The sequence below is a fragment of the Solanum lycopersicum genome, chromosome 6 (genome assembly GCF_036512215.1).
Source record: "Solanum lycopersicum chromosome 6, SLM_r2.1".
Lineage (NCBI taxonomy): Eukaryota > Viridiplantae > Streptophyta > Magnoliopsida > Solanales > Solanaceae > Solanum > Solanum lycopersicum.
The window spans coordinates 4,836,826-4,856,759 of record NC_090805.1 but is presented as its reverse complement, the minus strand read 5'-3'; the positions used below and the strand labels follow the sequence as shown (position 1 = coordinate 4,856,759).

Sequence of the window (19,934 nt, the reverse complement as noted above, 5' to 3'; positions counted from 1 at the left end):
AGCTTCCCCTTGGTTGTTGAGTAATGAAGAATGAATTGTCGGGCAACCAATGTTTACTTAGTAGCCGATTTTGTCCCACCGATGAGAGATGTCAGTGGGATCAATTGAAGCGATATAGAGTTTAAAAAGGGTACGATCGTGATTTTGGTATTAAGTCGCCTACATATCTTTGATTAAACGAGAATCAAGTCGTGTTTAGTTCTAGATTCAAGAGCAAACACAACTCTTGAAAATTGAAAGGGCGGCGAGATATTCGACATGGCACGATATCGACTTGAATGGATAGGATTAGAGTAGCGAGAAGAGAAAGATAGAGAAAAGGGAAAAGCATGAGAGAGAAGCCAGAAGAGAGATCGATCACACCTGCAAATTCTAAAATTACTAAAGCCTAGACGTTGTTTTAAGGCGGACGATCTAAATGTCCTATTATAAGGCACACAAGTCTAAATGTTGCTTTGTGAAGCAGACGAGCCTAAATATCCTATTGTAAAGCGAAAGGTCCTAAATGTCATAAGGTAGACGAGTCTGGTGTCCTATTATAAGGCGGATGAACCTAAATGTTGCATTGTAAGGCGGACGAGCATGATGTCCTATTATAAGGCGGACAAACCTGGTGTCCTATTATAAGGAGGACAAAGCCAATGTAGTATTGTAATGCCGACGAGCCTGACTGGCTAATCCATAAGTCAGAATAGTGAATTGAATCCAATAGTTTAAATAGCAGCCTTAGTAGACAAACGATAATGCGAGTAGGAACTTTGTTGCAATAGCTATGTAAGCACGAAAATGGTAGTTCAGAGGGCAATTGATCTTGTCTGCAGTGTGCACATTCGTAACTTGTAATCTGACTAAATAAAGTTATAAGAGCATATACGGTTACTGATAAATGAAAAATGTAAACATGATGCAATTTCCCATATCGACCATGAATGTTTGCCGTAAGACTATGAAAATGATGTATTAGGCTATGATGTCTAGGGCCATGATACACAAAATTAATTTTTGAGGCCATAAAAATGTTGTCTGCAGGCCATGAAAATGATGTCTTTAGACTATGATACGTTTGGATCATTATAGACAGAAATTAAATCCTTAGGCCATGATATGATGTCTGCAGGCCATGAAAGATGATGTCTTTAGAGTATGACGTCGTAAGAATAAATAATGAGTGAAGAATCTATAATTCAGGCATCTGTTGATACTTGTAACTTGATGCAAATTTCGAGCGTAATGCAATTCTCAGGCACAATGCATTCTCGGACAAAATGCAATTTGGGCACATCCAATATGGGGCACAATGCAGTTCTCAGGCACATGCAATATCGAACATAATGCAATCTTGGACACATGCACATACAGTATCAAACACAATGCAATCTCGGGCACATGCAATAGTTAATTGAGGGCATAAAGTAGCTTGAACATTCACCTTGTTGGAAGGGTTGAACGTTCTCTGTCGGGCTCAATAGTGGTATGTTATCCGTCAAGCGAGGTTGAAGTTGCCTTTGTATATGTACATGTATTTCTGCATTCAAAAAAAATAGTTAGTTTAAGGGAGGAGGTTGATATGTATCCATGATTTGAAACAATATACTCCTTTGACATCCCCTCGAATGTCCTTTGAAGTGTCTTCAAAATTTTGAGGTTCCCCCTCAAAATTTCTGCATCAATGTAGAACTTCTACAATTCTGATTTGCAGATTGTAACCTAATTACAATAAATTTTTGAGATCTTCTCAAAAATTTTGTCCCAGTCTTGATTTGTGAGAAGATAAGCTTTTCAAGAAATTTTTGAGTCCCTCTAAAAAGTTGTGCCCCTATCTCGATTTTTGCAGAAGACGCTTATTGAGACAACTTTTTGAGACTGTCTCAAAAACTTTGTCCAGTTATTGATTTGTGAGAAGAGATGCTTTTGATAGAATATTTGAGTTCCTCTAAAAATTCTGCCCTAGTATCGAGATTTGCAAAGAGAATGCTTTTTAATGAAATATTTGAGACACTCTAAAATATTCTGCCCCATTTACACAATAAAAGGAAAATAATTTTTTTATTATGGTAAGACCGAACCCCATAAGAGTGTCTATGTATCCCCTCTTAAACGGGAACCAGCTCTTACGTAGTTCCAAATTACAAAGAGCAAAAGCAAAAAAAAACCTTCTTGAGCTTCAATTGAGTAATAGATCCTGCCCAACTTATTGACCATATGTCATCATGGGTGTCTGAACGTAGGAAAATTGAACTTAAATGACACAAGCCTTATTTGGAAACAGGTTCAAATAGACTTCAGCACGTTCACAGTTGGAACTTATTTGTTGTAAAGTCCTCCAAGCGTATGACCTTGGTATCAATCAATTGTTGAATCTTGTCTTTAATATCACAACATTCTTTTATGGTATATCCTTCTATTCCTGAAATGATAAGCACAAACCTTAGAGGGTTCAATCCACCATGCACGTGTATTCATCCTTATTGTATTGATAGGAGCGATGTGTCCGACCATCACCAATTATTCGTAGAGTTGGCCTATAGGCTCAGTCGGGGGAGTATATATTTTGTTGGACTTCTTCTCAGCCTTGAAGAGATTTTTGCGAATATGTGGTCGGGTGATGACTTTGACATCATGAGCAGGATATGCTGGTGGTTGATAATGACGGAGGAAACCTTTGGTACGGAGACATTTGATATGGAAGGATTGGAATGGTATGAGAGGCACATGATGCCAAGGAACTTGGTGTAAAGGTTTTTCATATTGAAGATCTTGTATAGTAGGATTCTGTGGGTGTGGAGTAAGATGTTGAGATCCAGGAGCATGATGATGGGGAGGATATTGTTTATTTGGAAAGTGGGTGTTCTTTGGAGGCATTTGAATGTAACTTGGTTGATTTTGAGAATGGGGTAACTTGGAGAAGGATGAGAAGTCGGGTGAATTGGAGGGCTATTTTAGAGAGTGGCTTGACTTGCGAAGGTGACATATCTGTGTTTATCTCCAAAGTAGGATTGGCGGAGAGTAACAACTTGTCCCACTCACACATATCCAACACCTCTTCTTCTAATTTTTTTATTTTCTGCTCAAGGCTTGATACCAACTCGTCTGAAAGACACTTCTTTTCAATAATTTGCACATAACCTTTTCACTAGTCACTTTCCTCTTTTCTTTGCGATTCTCAGTCGGAAGAGAAGGAAGAGAGTCTTTTGATCGTGTGTGGTAAACCATGGTCTACACATCAACCATTGAAGAAGGGTAAACAAAAAATTAAAGCAAACCAAAACCCAAGTTACAACATTGTATAAATTTATATATCAAGCACATTATTTTAAGATAAATGACCTAATTGCAAAGGAGCCTTGTTGAGCCGGAGGTAGGCCTAAGCGACACGTAAGTTATGCACAACAATTACTTCAAGAATTATTTGCCAATTGAAGTTTAGATTAGAAGAAAAACAACTTTCATTTATTATTAAGTTTACATCATAATTGAAAAATAAAAATTGAAATAAACTAAGGGAAGAGGGATAACATGGGTAAAATCATCCAAAATTCTGAAATCCTGAAGATTCTGATTCCAAGAGCTCGGAGCCAATTGACTTTTTGTATAGGGAGCGATTTCTTGTCTTATGTTCAACACATTGCGTGCCCATATGTTTTTCCTTTCATTAGTGAGACTGTGGTATCCTTCCCCACTCAATTATGGGTCTTTCGACTATATTAGGATCCATATGTAATACTCACGTGCGCATAAAGCATGTCGTGCACCCATAGGAATGGTCAACACTCGTTCCCATCGTTGAAGTATGTTGTTGTCTTACGGTTTATCTAGTCTAAACTCATACTTAAATTGCTCCATGTCAGATCGGAGTGGTATAATTAGAGTTCGCCCGAATTGGCGAAGCACTCAAAGAGGCACATATGGTTAAACACCCTTTAAGCCAATAAACTCAATAAAATATTGCTCGTCCCTTCTTACTTTGGCATTAGGCATGGAAAATCAATAGAACTTCAATTAGATTTAGTGGCTCTCAAGTATCTGCAAGTCTACAAATCCTATAGGTGAGGTGAAATTTACCATTATTCTTGAATGGTTATCAATCTTTTTGCCTTGACCAATAAAGATGTCTACCGCATCAGATCCCCTATGGAAATGTTCGATAGCCCATAATTGCAATAGAAGGTTGCACCCCTCGAAAAATATTCTACCGTTGACACATGTTGACAAGCTCCTCATTATTTCTAATAGGATCATGTGCACTATGATTTTCATAGGATCGCCCCCTCTTTGAGCTAAGTCTCGAACCACGTACCTTAAACATGTGTCGATTTTTCCCTTATTTTAGGAAAAACCAAGGATCCTAATAGGGCAATGACAAAGGCATCAAAGCAATATTTTTCCCATTCTTCAATGGAGCTCTCAAATTCATCGCTAAAAGTGTAGTAGCTATCATCTTGGCCAAATTGTGAGTATAGAAAGTCTTAATGAGTCCACCCAAGGTCTAAAGAAACTAAGGTTGGATTAGAATTCATCCCTAGACTTCCTAGAAATTTCCTTGATGATGTCTTATATGGTACCATCATTTCACACTCATGGTATGGCAAATCGATGAAACCACTAATCTTTTCAATTGTTGGTGTCAAGTCACAATCTGCAAATTTAAAAATCATCCTTACAGGGTCCCAAAATTTTAGAAAGACCCTAGTCAGATGAGGGTTCGGTATGACGAAGATAAGAAAGGTGATACCACCCAACAACTAATGAATCTACCTTTCTCGGTCTCTCTTTATATCCATCCACCATATCCTAAGTTTGTAATTCACCTCTGTGACCATTTGAGGGTTAAAGGAGTTGACATCATCCATGACTCTATAAACAAAATAAGAAACAACTTCTAAACTCCATTTTGACAAAGTTGACTTGATTTAATTATTATGACTACATTGACACATAAGTATGCGATTTGTCTAAAGAGTGTTGGTGCTCTTTAAAAGATTGGGTGGATACTAATTATGTGGATTAACACCAAGGGTCAAACCACCTAGGTCTTATGCAACATGGATGACCTAATCACGATTTCTAAGAATTGGCTTGACGCAGACATGAAAGAGATTCTATGCGAGAAGGCACATGGTTCCACAGTAGTAAACGATCTGCATAAGTCATGCCTCAACCATCTCTCTAATAACAGTGTTCTATGCAATTTATGTGGGAGTTACAAGTAGCAAATAAGGTCACTTCATTTATTATTTATTTAATTAACATGCTTACTAGGTGATAACCGACATTACGTAACTAAGATCACATTATTATTTTAATCAATTATCTAATCATGTGAAACTAGATGACAACGTAATATTAAACAACTAAGGCTATTTTTATTATTTTTAATTTAATTAATTAAACATGTGATGCTATGTGATAATATGAACTAAATAATTAAGATCACATTATTATGTTAATTAATCATTTAAGCATGCGAGATTAAGTGACAAAAATATTAAACAATTAGAGTACTACTAGTAGGGTTTTAAAATATTTGGACAACATTTTACACGTAAATTTTCAAGTTCGTCTCTACAATTTATTAGACATGCTATAACACACATATTTGTGCAAAGGATTTAATGCTAGTGTGTGAACATACAACTATACAAAATTATAAGAGAAAATTTAATTATAAGAGGGCAAAAATTATGACATGGACATAGATTTTATTAATGAAGCATGCTGAAGATATTTATTTATTAGCTGATTAGAAGTAACAAGACAATTATAAATAATGCTAAAATTAATATTCAAGCAAACTTTATTAGGATAGCAAAAAAAAAAGGCGGGAGAGATTATACAGAAAATGACATGTTAATGCAATAGTAGATTAGACTATATGTAGAGTTTATTTTAAAGTAGCAAGCAGGAAAAAAAAATTATTTTAGAGCATATTTATTATTAATGCGGAGAATTATTTTTTAGTACAATAACAAATTTATGATTAATGCAGAAAATTATTTTTTAGAATAATTTTAACAAATTGATTATGAAAGCTGAAAAAATATTTTTTAGTAGAAAAGAATTACAATGCAGAAATTTAAATTAGAAAGCAGATTATTATTAATGCAAAAATATTTTTTGACCGTCAATTTTATTAGATGCAGAAATTCATATATTATGAAGTAGATTTTACCAGGAGCAGATCTTAAAACAGTTCCAATTTAAATCAAGAGGTATTACTATGCTGATTTTTCTCTTAAATATGCATAAGATAGTCACATTAGTTAATTTTATTTATCTATAACGAGTTTGGAAATTATTAGAAAGTCTATGAACATGAATTCTAAACCAGTTGCAAACTATATCCATTTGAAATTTTATACGCATGAGTACTATAGCATAACAAGATGATTAAAATAATGAATTACTAAAGATCACAGTAGTTAACATATCTAACTTAGTTATTGAATCGGCATGATTTCTATTCAAAGAACAGCAACATCATTATTTATTATTATTAAAGTTTAAAAGGCGATCATATAAATCAAATAAGAAAATTGAATGATAGTTAAAATATTTAGACTATAATTGAACAAGCTTAAACAGTTATTAATTATTTTGGATTGAAAACTTAGGTGATTAGATTCAGAAGCACACTGTTTGTTTTAGATAACGAATGTTCAATATAATTAATTAGTTTAGCACATCCGCGCACACAAAATAAAAAGGAAAGCGAAAATGGTTAGTACATGTATCCCCAGACGGTTCTCCAAATTTATTTCATATAGATAGAGAGAGTTAGAGTTATAGGATACAAAACCGACATAATAGGTGACCACATATGCAATAAAAATTAACTATTAAACAAAGATAATTTCATCCAAAATCCTATCCTTACGTGACTCTTCAATGCCTTGAACTTTAAGTTCAAATCTGTTTAACCAAAATAATGAAGACAGGTTCATAACTACATAGACGGAAACATAGAATTATTCACAAACAACACACAAGTTTCAACATATAAGATCACACATCGAGAAAAAAGATATAAATACTAAATTCGATGCTTCCTATATCACCATAAATTCATATAAACATGAATGCATGATTAATATAAATTCTAAATAAGAACACTAACCAGTTAAGCTATAAAGATTAATGGAGACAACGTAATTCAACTTTTGATCCGAACACATTAAAAATAGCAGAGAAAACACTTGAAAATTTACTAAAATCTTAATTATTTTAAGAGTAGAGAGCAATATATTATTAGTATTCAAGTATAAGCAATGAGAAAATGTGATGGTGAATGAATGAGAGAAAGTGAGGGGTCTTGTATATACAGTCAAGAGACCTTCGCCATAAAAGGAATAGAATAACTAAGCAAATCATGAAAATTGTATTTCCTTAAAAAGGAATATTAAACAAGTCACAATTACCAAAAATAAAGAAGTAAGAATCTGCATAGCATAATTAAAGCAGGAAGATATTCTTTTCAACAAATCAAATAAAATATATTCCATCAAAATCACCCAAGAATCCGTCCAACTATAACTAAGGGACATCATTAGTTTACAGCACTAACTTCTTAAATAAAGAGAGTAAAAATCAACACAACAATATTTATTTTTACCAAATATGAGCAGATAAGAAAATACTCAAACTTCCAAATAAGGTAATCAATTAGCTAATTAGTCAGTTTCCTCTTTTCGCCAAAATCGATTAATAAAGAATATCATCAAAAATTACTATAAATCAATAAATCATACCACTAAAAATAACACAAACAACCAACAAGACGAGAAAACTATTCCAACTTTTCGCAATGGAACCACTGTACTTACTGTATGTATCCAAGCATTGGGCAATGAAGAAGGAAGACATATTAGACGAAACTCATTCAATCAAGACGATATCAATATGAAAATTTTCCTTTTAGAACCTATAGAATAACAAACACAATATAATATAATAATAACAATAATAAAGGATTAGTTGCAATAAGTCATGAGGAGTGACAAAATTTTTGATATACCAACCAAGATATGCTATCGATTTTATTTAAAAATCGATCATACCTATAAAATTGAATAAAGAAAGAATACTAAATTCCTAAGAGTAAGCAGCCCACACACAGATTAGAGCCTTGAAATGTCAAGAATGCATACATAAACGACTTAACTTGCACATTATCTAGTTTTACCAGTGGCATATATGGAGATTTAATGTTCAAAAAGTCAAAAGCCAAAAGAAATGTGTACCTGGATGGTTCTATTATAGATTCGTCTTTCGTTCTTGCCGGAGTGCATTGTCCATCCTCGCCAGAAAGAAGAGGCCGCTGCTTTGAATTCTGTCTGCCGACTGTTCTCGTTGGAGAAGAGAAGGACGAGCGGCGTTCACTGCGTCGTGGAGGCTCGCCTGGTTACTTGTTGTTTGCGCTGTTAGTCGGAGCAGTTGCTGCTGCCGTTTGCTTCACCTGAAAAGGAAAACAAAAAAGAGGGAGGGAGAAGCATAGGCGTACATCGCCTGCCGGCCTCGCCCGGTGGCTGTTTCACTGAGAAAAAAAAAGGAGAGGACGAGGGGAAAGGGAAGGAGAGAAAGAAGAAGAGGCGAGGGGTGATAGAGAGGAGAGATAGCGCCACCTCCAATCTCGAAATGGAGACGAAGCAGGGGCGGCGATGTTCGAACCTGGGCGCCCGGGGGGGGGGGGGGGGGGAAGCGGCCTCTTGCTAAAAGAGAAGGGAGAGGAAGAATGAAATTTTAGGGGTTTGGCCTTTTAGATTTGAAATAGGAAGGGATAATGTACAAATACCCCTCAACTTATGCCCGAAATTCCAGAGACACACTTATGCTATACTAAGGTCCTATTACCTCTGAACTTATTTTATAAGTAATTTTCTATCCCTTTTTAGCCTACGTGGCACTAGTTTAAAAAAAAAGTCAACCATCGTTGAGCCCACAAGATAGTGCCACGTAGGTCAAAAAGGGGTAAAAAATTATTAATAAAATAAGTTCAGGGAGGTAATAGGACCTTAAGTGTGTCTCTGAGATTTTGGACATAGGCTGAGGGGGTACTTGGGCATTATCCCAAATAGAAAAGAGATGGATGGCTTAATTTAGACCCTTTGAATCAATTAAGATGTAGGGATAAGATTGGATCTTAGATTTAATGAATTAAATGGATATATGAGATTAAAAAATGAAGTCTTAAAAACAAATTGGATTGGGAATAGAATGGGTAAAATTGCAATAAAATTGGCTACATTGAAACAAAGGATGGTTATAATTGAAATAAAATTGAAATTGAAGCGACTAGAATCGAAATAAATTTGAAGAAAATGAGTTGAAATTTAAATGATTTAAGAGAGATTTAAAGAAATGCTATTCAATTTAAATAAATATAGTAATATATTTTATATAATCAAAATCACTTAAAAATTTGGAACATTTGAATAATATTTACAATAATTTTATAAAGTAAACATACTAAAATATTTATAATTTTTTGCGAAATCGACCAAAATTTTAAACCTAAAAAAAATACGTATTATAATTGAATAGCATTCCTAAAAGATTGAAGGTCGACCAAAATTGGGGGTCAACACATGGATTGGCCAAATTTCTTATGTCTTTGTTTGAGTGCTTGTTTTAGTCCATAATGTGACTTAACAAGTTTTTACACTTTCTTTTATACCAGGAACTATAAAACCCTCGAGCTGTTCCATGTAGATTTCTTCCTCCATTTCTCCGTTTGAGGGGGGTTATTTTCATATACCACAGCTAATACAATTAACATCCAAATGAATGTAATTCTAGTAACTAATGAGTATGTGTCGAAAAGATCAAGACCTTGTTTTTGCCTAAAACCTTTGACAAAAAGTCTTGCTTTATATTTGTAAACAAATCTATTGACTTTCATTTTCCTTTTGAGGATTCACTTTGAACCCAAAGGTTTATTTCCTTTAGGAAGATTAACCAACTTCAAATAGAATTGCTCAAGATTGAACCAATCTGACTATTGACACCATCTTTTTAAAAGAATGAGTCTATATAAGACACAAGAAATGTTACAAATCATATTTGAAGGAAGTAGATATCCTTTGCCATTTAGTACGCCTCTAAATCTCTTCTGTAAGTACATTCTCCTCTTATTTTTTCCAAGGTCGTTTACACCTTTCACTAAACTATTCAAGTCGAAGTTTAAATTCCATAGTCTCAGGTCCTATTTTAATCATTTTAGGAATAGGAACATGGACTTTGGATATATGATGTACCGTGGTTTCACGGTACTTTCAATGTTTTTTCCTTAAGTTTAGTGTCTGTCTAAGGCCTCTTTGAAGTAGTTTTAATGTATTTTTCTCTATGTTTGCAGGAAAACTGACCAGAACGAAAACGCTGAATACTGTACTGAAATTTGCAGAAGTGATAACCTACGGAGCCATTGATAGTCCGTAGGTGGCAACCGTCCTTTGAAGATTTATGCTGCTAAGGGAAGACCGGGGAATTCTGACTAAGTGTAGGGCTACGGAAGGGAGGACGGTCTGTCGTCTTATCGACGGACCGTCCAGGCAAACCATTGGTGTTAACAGAATGTAGCCCCAGTACCTGATTTTTAAAAGATACTAAGTATGGAGCAACAAAGGCCATCAACGCACCGAAGGTCCATTTACAGACCGTCGTTTGGGTCAATCGATGGTAACAGAATGATGGAGAAGATAACAGCTGAAAAAGAGTTGAAGTGTGGACCAACAGAGGCGTCGACGGTCCGTCGGTGAGGTCGTCGACTCGAGAAGCGTTTTGGATAGAAGTTTTCCTTATTTAGGTTTCCCTAAATTTTTAGGACTCTTTTATTATAAATAGGACTAAAAACCTCATTTTTGGGATTAGACTCTTTGTTAATTTTGAGATTTGTATTGTTGGTTGTTGAACTTTGGATTTTTTAAAATATTTCACTTTTCCGGAAATGATTCTTACAATATTTTGATTAATTCAAGTGATTTTCTAGATAATCTTCAAACTTGTTAAAGTAAGTACATGAATTCTTGTCTATTCAATATGAATTGTGTAATTCTTAACATAAGTAAATAAATCCACAACTAGGGTTGTGGGAACCATGGGTAACTAACAAAGTAAAACTAGCTAAAATAACAATTCTAGAATAGTGTCTTGCGTGTATTGATAATTCTTTCTTTCAGAAGTCTTTTTAACGGTGGTTAACGTTAGAATTCGCCTACCAAGGAGGTAAATAATAAGAAAAGAATTATCAACGTAGATAAACTATACACTATCTAATAGGCTAGTGTTGATTGGTGCGAAGTAATCACTAAGTCATACATCAATTATCGTGTTTAATATGAGGTAAAAGGTAAGGTTTAATAAAGTATACACACGTAGCAGGACAAAGATGCGGAGTGAAATTCACAAGTTGCATGACCAAGGAATTAGGGATACATAACTTACCACTTTGCATGCAAGATACTAGGAAAGATTTGTTATAGCTAGGGTTATTGTGTTATGAATTTATGGGGAACACTTATACCCTAGTTTCTCTCGTCATTTGATAAACATCAAATATTTGAACTAGCTATTTGTTTACTTAGACTTAATTAATTACTTTTGTTACACAAAATCTCCCTTTGATTGTTGTTTCCGGAAAGGACTTGACTAAATAGAAGTAATAGTATATTAAAGTTAAGTCTAAACCATTTTCCTCATGGAATCGACCCCAACTTAACATTTGAGTTCTTTACTTGATACGATCGCTTATATTTCTTTAGGGAGATATAGTTGAGTGTATTAAATTTTGGCGCTGCTGCCGGGGAAAGTGACTTTTAGATCAACTTTAAGCACATTACCGAATTTTAGTCAATAATTTCCTGATTTTACTTTTTTTTGTCTCTCGCAAGTCTAGCTTTAGTGTATGCCAAGTACACGGAGTCGAGGAGAACCAATATTTCCACTTGATCTAGAACTAAACCGCATATTTTGCAAAATGAATATTCAAAACAATCCTGCTTATATCAATGATGCGATCAACCCTCATCTTCCCCCGCCGATTGATGCTCACAATCGACTGGTTGTTGATAACCCTAGTAAATGTAATCCGAGGAGGCAACCTCCCACCCTACGCCCTCAAGAGTACTATAGGGGAAATGTTAACATCACTGACTCTGATGGGTCACTTGTCCTAGCTCTTCTACCATATAGTCATACTTTTGTGGTAACTAGTAGCTTGATGCAGATGCTCACCGCCCTAGAGGTTTGTTTTCGGGGCTACCATCTGAGGATCCACATGCTCATATCGCCAAACTAAGATCGGTGTGTAAGAGTTGTGTAGGGAGGCTAGCCTTAGACATGGATGTAATTGGATTAAGGGTGTTCCCTCTCTCACTGACGGGGGAGGCCACAATTTAATTTATTGAGTTGCCCTACAATTCAATCTATACTGGGGAGAAATTGAGGGATGTGTTCTAAGCAACGTATTACCCGGTGTCTAAAAAGCTAAACCACAAAGATAGGGTGAACAACTTTGTGGAATTACCAGGGGAGTCAGTAAGCAGTTTTTGGGATAGGTTCACCTCATTCTTGAGAAGTGTCCCAAACCACCGCATTGATGATGAGTCACTGAAAGAGTACTTCTATCGGGGGCAAGATGATAATAATAAAGCAGTGCTTGATACGATTGCGGGTGGTTCTTATGGGGAGTGTACTTATGCAAAGATCGCTGAGAACTTAGAGAAAATATCCCGAAAATATAAAGTTTGGAGCGCTAGGTTGTTGGGTACTGGGAGAATCACTTTTTGCAGTTCAAGCTTTACATAACCCAGCCGCAGATGAGATTCGTGAATAGATGGATCAAATGAGAACTGATCTTGGGTTGATGTTAAAACATGTCACCACGAGTGCAGAAAAGGTAAATGCGGTGAACTATTTGGCTAAACCACCACCACCACCACCGGTTGATGAGTACTAAAATGAAGAAGATTTTTATGTGGTGAATAAGCAAACGGGGGGTTTTCCGCCGAACGCCCAAGGCTCCAATCAGGAAAATGGCGCCAAGGTCAAGGAAATCAAGTTTGGAACTATGGGAATTACAACCGAGAGGATCACTATGTTCGAGATGGCAACTAAAACAGCGACAATAACTTTAACCGGGTAACTATGGTAACGAAAACGATCGGAGTGGGCTCTATGTTCCACCTCAAAATCGGGAAGTTACTCCTAGGGATGGTTGAGATAGTATGGAGCGTGTTGAGGATATGTTTTAGAAAATGATGAGAAGGTTTGATACTAGTGATGATCACGCCAAAGATTTGAGAGGTGATTTAGCAAATATTGGGCAAAAGGTGGATGCACATGCAATCTCAATCAAACATCTTGAGTTGAAAATAGCCCAATTATCTTCTACTGTGAACCCACGCCAATCGGGTACTCATCCTAACAATACTGTCCAAAATCCAAAAAATGATGGACATTGTATGTCAATCACCACTCGAGGGGGTATAGTAGACCATGGATCCACGTATGCCGTCTAGTGTCGAAGATGAGAAGAGAGGAGATGATGAGGTAGAGGAAGTTAGTGGTGAGTTGGTAGAAAAATCGGGGAAAGAAGCTGAGACACCCCAAAAAGTGACCCCCGTTCCTAGACCACCACCTCCATTTCCGCAAAGATTGGTGAAAAAGTCCAAGGATGGTAAATAGCGGTGTTTTATTACTATGTTGAAATAACTTTCCATCAATGTCCCTTTGATAGAAGTTCTTGAACAATTGCCTGGTTATACCAAGTTCATGAAAGATATGGTCACTAAGAAGAGATCGGTTAGTTTTGAGGATGATGATCGGATGCAACATTATAGTGTTATTGCTACAAGGTCTCTTGAGCAAAATAAAGAAGATCTGGGTGCTTTCACTATTCAATGTAAAATCAAGTTGTTACACTTTGCTAAAGCATTATGTGATCTTGGGGCAAACGTAAATCTCATTCCTCTCTCTATTTACAAGAAATTAGGTTTGGGTGACCCAAAGCCCACTGCGATGCAGCTACTGATGGCCGATCAAATGGTTAAGAGGCCTATTGGGATACTCTATGATGTGCTAGTAAAAGTGGAGCCATTTATTTTTTCGACCGATTTTGTGATTCTTGATTATGAGATGGACTTTGAGGTGCCTATTATTCTTGGGAGGTCGTTCCTTGCTACCGGTCGTGCCTTAGTTGATATGGAGAAAGGGCACATGAAGTTTCGGTGAACAATGAAGAAGCGACTTTCAATATTTGTAGGTCCATGAGGCAGAATGGTGAGCTCCAATCGGTATCTGCGATATCCTACAAGTTTGAGAGTTCGTCTGAGGTAAAGATAGAAGAGCGTCTGGGTATTGAGGCACTAGCGGCAGTGATAATGAATTTTGAGAGTGACTGTATCGAAGAGTATGGGTAATTGTTTGCGGCACTTGATCGAGGTGATGTTCAGTTCAAACCAAAGAAATTGGATTTAGATGTGAAGTATCGCGAGTCTCCACCCGCGAAACCATCTATTGAGAAGGACCAAAAATTGAAGCTTAAGGCTTTACCACCTCATCTGAGGTATGTATTCTTGGGGAAATGTGACACTTTGCTGGTAATTATTGCATCAAATTTGAATATGCAACAAGTAGAGTGTTTGGTTGAAGTGTTGAAGAGGTTCAAAAGAGCTATTGGGTGGACTATTACGGATATTATTGGGATCCCTCCCGATATTTGTTCACATAAAATCCAACTTATGCCCGATCAGAAGCCCAATATTGAGCACCAGAGACGTTAAATCCACCTATGCAAGAGGTAGTGAAGAAGGAAATTATTAAGTGGTTGGATGACGGATTTATATATCCGATCAATGATAGTAGTTGGGTATGCCCTGTTCAGTGTGTTCCCAAGAAAGGGGAAATGAATGTGGTCCCTAATGAGAAAAATGAGATTGTTCCAATGAGGACGGTGACCGGATGGAGAGTGTGTATGAATTACCAGAAATTGAATGCATGGACTGAGAATGACCATTTTCTATGCCCTTCATGGTTTAGATATTGGATAGGCTTGTAGGAAAGGGGTGGTATTGTTTTCTTGATGGTTATTCAGGTTACAACCAAACCTATATTGCACCAGAAGATCAATAGAAAACCACTTTTACTTGTCCTAATAGAACTTTCGCGTTTACGAGGATGCCCTTCGGGTTGTCTAATGCACCGGCTATTTTTCAGAGATGTATGATGCCCATGTTCTCCGATATGGTGGAGGAAACCATTGAGGTATTTATGGATGATTTTCTCTATTGTTGGTGACTCATTTGATCATTGTTTGAATCACTTGTTCGAAGTTCTCAAAAGATGTGAAGATTGCAAACTTGTGCTAAATTGGGAAAAATTGTCACTTTATGGTGAAAGAGGGTATTATATTGGGCCATCACATTTCAGAGAAGGGTATAGATGTTTATCGAGCTAAAATCGAGGTGATAGAAAGACTTCATCTACCCATCTTTGTAAAAGGTTTGAGGAGTTTACTTGGGCATGCAGGTTTCTACTAGAGGTTCATCAAGAATTTTTCAAAAATTGCACATCGTCTATGTAAGTTACTTCAGAAAGAGTGTAGATTTTAGTTTGATGAATCATGTCTTAACGCATTTGGTGAGTTGAAGGAGAAATTGGTGTCTGCGCCCATTATTATTTCCCCGGATTGGAATAAACCATTTGAGGTGATGTGTGATGCTAATGTGGTTGCACTTGGTGTAGTTTTGGGTCAAAGAAGGGATAAAATCCTTTACCCCATTTACTATGCCAGTAAAGCACTTAATGAAGCCCAAAAGAACTACATTGTTACTGCGCAAGAGCTCCTTGCGGTGGTCTTTGCTTTCGAGAAATTTCGCTCCTATTTGTTTGACACAAGAGTTATAGTGCATACTGATCATTATTTCTTGAGATATTTGATGACAAAGAAGGATCCAAAACCGAGGTTGATTCTTTGGGTATTACTGTTGCAAGAATTTGACTTTGAAGTGAAAGATAGAAAAGGGACAGAAAAAATTAAATTGCTGATAACTTGTCCCGACTAGAGGATAAAGCTACGCAAGAATTGGGTGAAAAGGCTGAAATTGATGATACTTTCCCTGATGAACATGTATTGGCCGCTTCTCACCTCTTTGAAGTAGTTTTAATGTACTTTTATATGTGTTTTCAGAAAAATTGTCCAAAACAAAAACGTTGAAGACTGTACTGAAATTTGCAGAAGTGATGACCTACGAAGCCATCGACGGTCCATAAGGTGTCAACTGTCGTTTGAAGATGTATGATTCTAAGAAAAGATCGGGGAATTCTGACTAAGTGTGGGGCTATCAAAGGGATGACGGTCCGTCGTCTCATCGACGGACCATCCTGGCAAACTGTTGGTGCTAAAAGAATGTAGCCCCAGTACCTAATTTTTATAAGATTCTAAGTATGGAGCAACGAAGGTTATCGACGGACCGTAGGTCCATTGAGGAACCATCGTTTGGGTCCGTCGATGCTAATAGAATGATGGAGAAGATAGCAGCTGAAAAAGAGTTGAAGTATGGACCAAAGGAGGCGCCGACGTCCGTCGGTGAGGTCGTCGACTCGAGACGCATCTTGGACAAAAGTTTTCCTTATTTAAGTTTCTCTTTATTTATAGGACTTTTTTTATTATAAATAGTACTAAAAACCTCATTTTTGGGGTTAGACTCTTTGTTAATTTTGAGATTTGTATTGTTGGTTGTTGAACTTTGGGTTTTGAAAAATATTACACCCTTCTAAAATCGATTCTTACAATATTTTGATTAATTCAAGTGATTTTCTGGATTTTCTTCAAACTTGTTAAAGTAAGTACATGAATTCTTGTCTAATCAATATGAATTGTTTAATTCGTAATATAGGTAACTAAATCCACAACTAGGGTTGTCTGAATCATGGGTAACTAACAAAGTAGAACTAGCTAAATAACAATTCTAGAATAGTGTCTTGAATGTATTGATAATTCTTTCGTTTAGAAGTCTTTTTAACGGTGGCCAACGTTAGAATTCGCTTTGTTGCTACTTGTCGTACCAAGGAGGTAGATAATAAGAAAAGAATTATCAACGTAGATTTAATATACACTATCTAATAGGCTAGTGTCGATTGGTGCGAAGTAATCACTAAGTCATACATCGATTATGGTGCTTAATAGGAGGTATCAGATAAGGTTTAGTAAAGTACACACATGTAGCCGGACCAAGGTGCGGATTGAAATTCACTAGTTGCCGGACCAATGAATTAGGGATAAATAACTTACCACTTTGCATGCATGATACTAGGAAAGAGTTGTTATAGCTATGGTTACTGCGTTATGAACCTACGGGGAGCAATTATACCCTAGTTTCTCTCATCATTTGATAAACATCAAATATTTGAACTAGCTACTTGTTTACTTAGACTTAATTAATTACTTTTGTTACATAAAATCCCCCTTTTAATTGTTTGTTTCCGGAAAGGACTTGACTAAATAGAAGTAATAGTAGATTAAAGATAAGTCTAAACCATTTTCCTCGTGGGATCGACCCCAACCTAACATTTGGATTCTTTACTTGATACAACCGCTTATACTTCTTTAGGGAAGTACAGTTTGAGCGTATCAATATACACCCCCACACTTTGAATTCTTTCTAAAAAGACAACTTTTTGTTGTTCCCTTTTGCAGCAAGGATTGTTCCTCCATAAGTTTTGTGGTAAAACCCGATCCATTATTTCTTTTAATGTTCGGTTTTTCATTAGATTGAGTTGAATAGAGCAACAATTTGATGGATAATTCCACTTTCCAAACATATTTCTATAGAAGGAGATTTATACTCTCCATTCTTATCACTTCTTATCATTTTCCAATTGATTTTCAACTTCGACATTACATTGTCTAGACATTTCAATTGCTTCATTTTTACCATTCAGCAAATAGACATAGTCGTTTCTAATGCAATTGTCAATAAAAGTAACAAGATACTTTTTCCAACCATGAGATGGTGTTGAATTCATATCACAAATGTCAGTGTAAATTAATTCTAATGGACTAGAATTCGTTTCAACAGATTTATAAGAATGCTCAACAAACTTATATTTCTTACAAATTTGACATTATTATTTATTGCACTAAAAGTTAGACAAATATTCTAAATTGATCAGTTTTCCTTACAAGGCTTTGTAATTGACATGCCCCAAATGCTCATGTCACCAACTTTGACTCAAACATGTAAGAAAAAATAAAAATATTGAGTTTGAAAAGCTCTTCGCGAGGTAACTTTTTTTTTCACTAATATTTTGTTCCTATTTCTTACAATTTTGTGTGATACAAGCATTTTTTAGAGTCATCACCTTGTCAGAAGGACATTTCCATAACTTTCAGTTTGATTGTTATAGAGCTTACCCATCAACAAAGTTTCATCAGTTCCAATAAAGGCAATATAGTTCAAATGTTTCTTCTACAAAAACATAACAAATGACTATTCACCAACATTCATGTCTATGAAAATGCTTTTATTATAATAGACATATATTTTCATGAAAAATTATAACGCTTTAAGTGATACTTTTTCATAAAAGAACACAATTATTTTGAACAAGTATATATAATTTGGTAGTTTCTTACTAGTCACACCATATATTAATAATAGAGAAACTCAATAACCACAATACCAAAGATACTTCAAGAATTTTGTGGGTCTAACATAATAAAAAAGTATCATTCAATTTCATATCTTTTGCTTCAAAATTAAGTTAGACACCTAGTCTAGTTTTATTTTGATCATAAGCAAAGAACCCCCACATTTTAAATGTGATCTCAAAAATATTTTTCAAGCATTTGAAAATAGATTTTCCACATATTTACTCAGACTATCAAAATGTCATTGGCAGTATGAAACCTCTTTTGAAAATATTATTCTACGAAATAATTATGGAGTTTCAATTCTCTTTCACAATCTTTACATAATGTCAAAGTTCATTCTATAGAGGCACAAACTCACCAACTCTAAGTCACTAGTCTTTTTTTCTTTATCACAAATAGATATACCACTTAGTATTTAGAATGTCTCTATATAACAGTGAAATTTATAGAAATCAAAAGTACAACACAAACTTAGTAGGTAAAGTTTTCATATTCTTCAAATCAATTGCATAGTCTAATTTATTCAGAGTAGAAAACTAAAAAAGTTTTTCATCCACAACAATCAGACATAATCAAATTCACAAAAACTACAAAACTACAAAAGTTTTTTAGTCTCCAAACATAATAAACATATTTATTTATCACATAGAAATGTTTTTCTTTTCAAATAGTCTTCCAACTATAACATTTTGACAATACTATTTTATCAAACAAAAATGTGCATCTCTCTCATTTTGCAAGCTAAATAATTTTAAAGGGAAACTATTTGTCAAGAAAAATTCATCACACAACATATAGTTTGTAAATATTTTTCCGAAGATACACAGGATAAAAAATCAAAATGGTGAACTAGAAACTATTTTTCTCCTTAAATAAATAATAAGAAAGTTACCTGGAGTAATCTTTAACCGGTATACCAAAAAAATTTATGTTACGTTCTCACTTCGATTTTGCTAAACAAAACACCGAATTGAGGAAAATTAATATATTAATATTCTACTTTCATAATCAAAATATTCCAACCAATTAATAGAATACAAGAAATACCAACAATATAATAATTTCCTTAAGATTGTTGTTCATCTTGTATTCTTAACATACTTAGAACAAAACTTTGAAGAACTTTGTAAAACAACAAATTTTAAGAACATTTTCTCAACTAGAAAATTAAAAATAGTAGAGAATCTAAAATCAGAAAAAAATTAGAAATAATTATATGAAATATTTTTCTTAAAGAAGAATTGTTGTTAATATGTGTTTGAAGAATCTAACTAATTCCAACAAACTT

At 35.2% G+C, this 19,934-nt stretch overlaps 1 long non-coding RNA gene across 1 annotated transcript; it reads right to left on the bottom strand.

Moving 5' to 3' along the window:
* Positions 1-6,728: 6,728 nt before the first annotated feature.
* On the bottom strand, positions 6,729-8,749 carry LOC138349105 (uncharacterized). The gene is made up of 2 exons (XR_011221658.1): positions 8,238-8,749; positions 6,729-6,909 (listed from the first exon to the last, which is right to left on the bottom strand). It is a non-coding gene; the product is annotated as an uncharacterized lncRNA (long non-coding RNA).
* Positions 8,750-19,934: the final 11,185 nt, after the last annotated feature.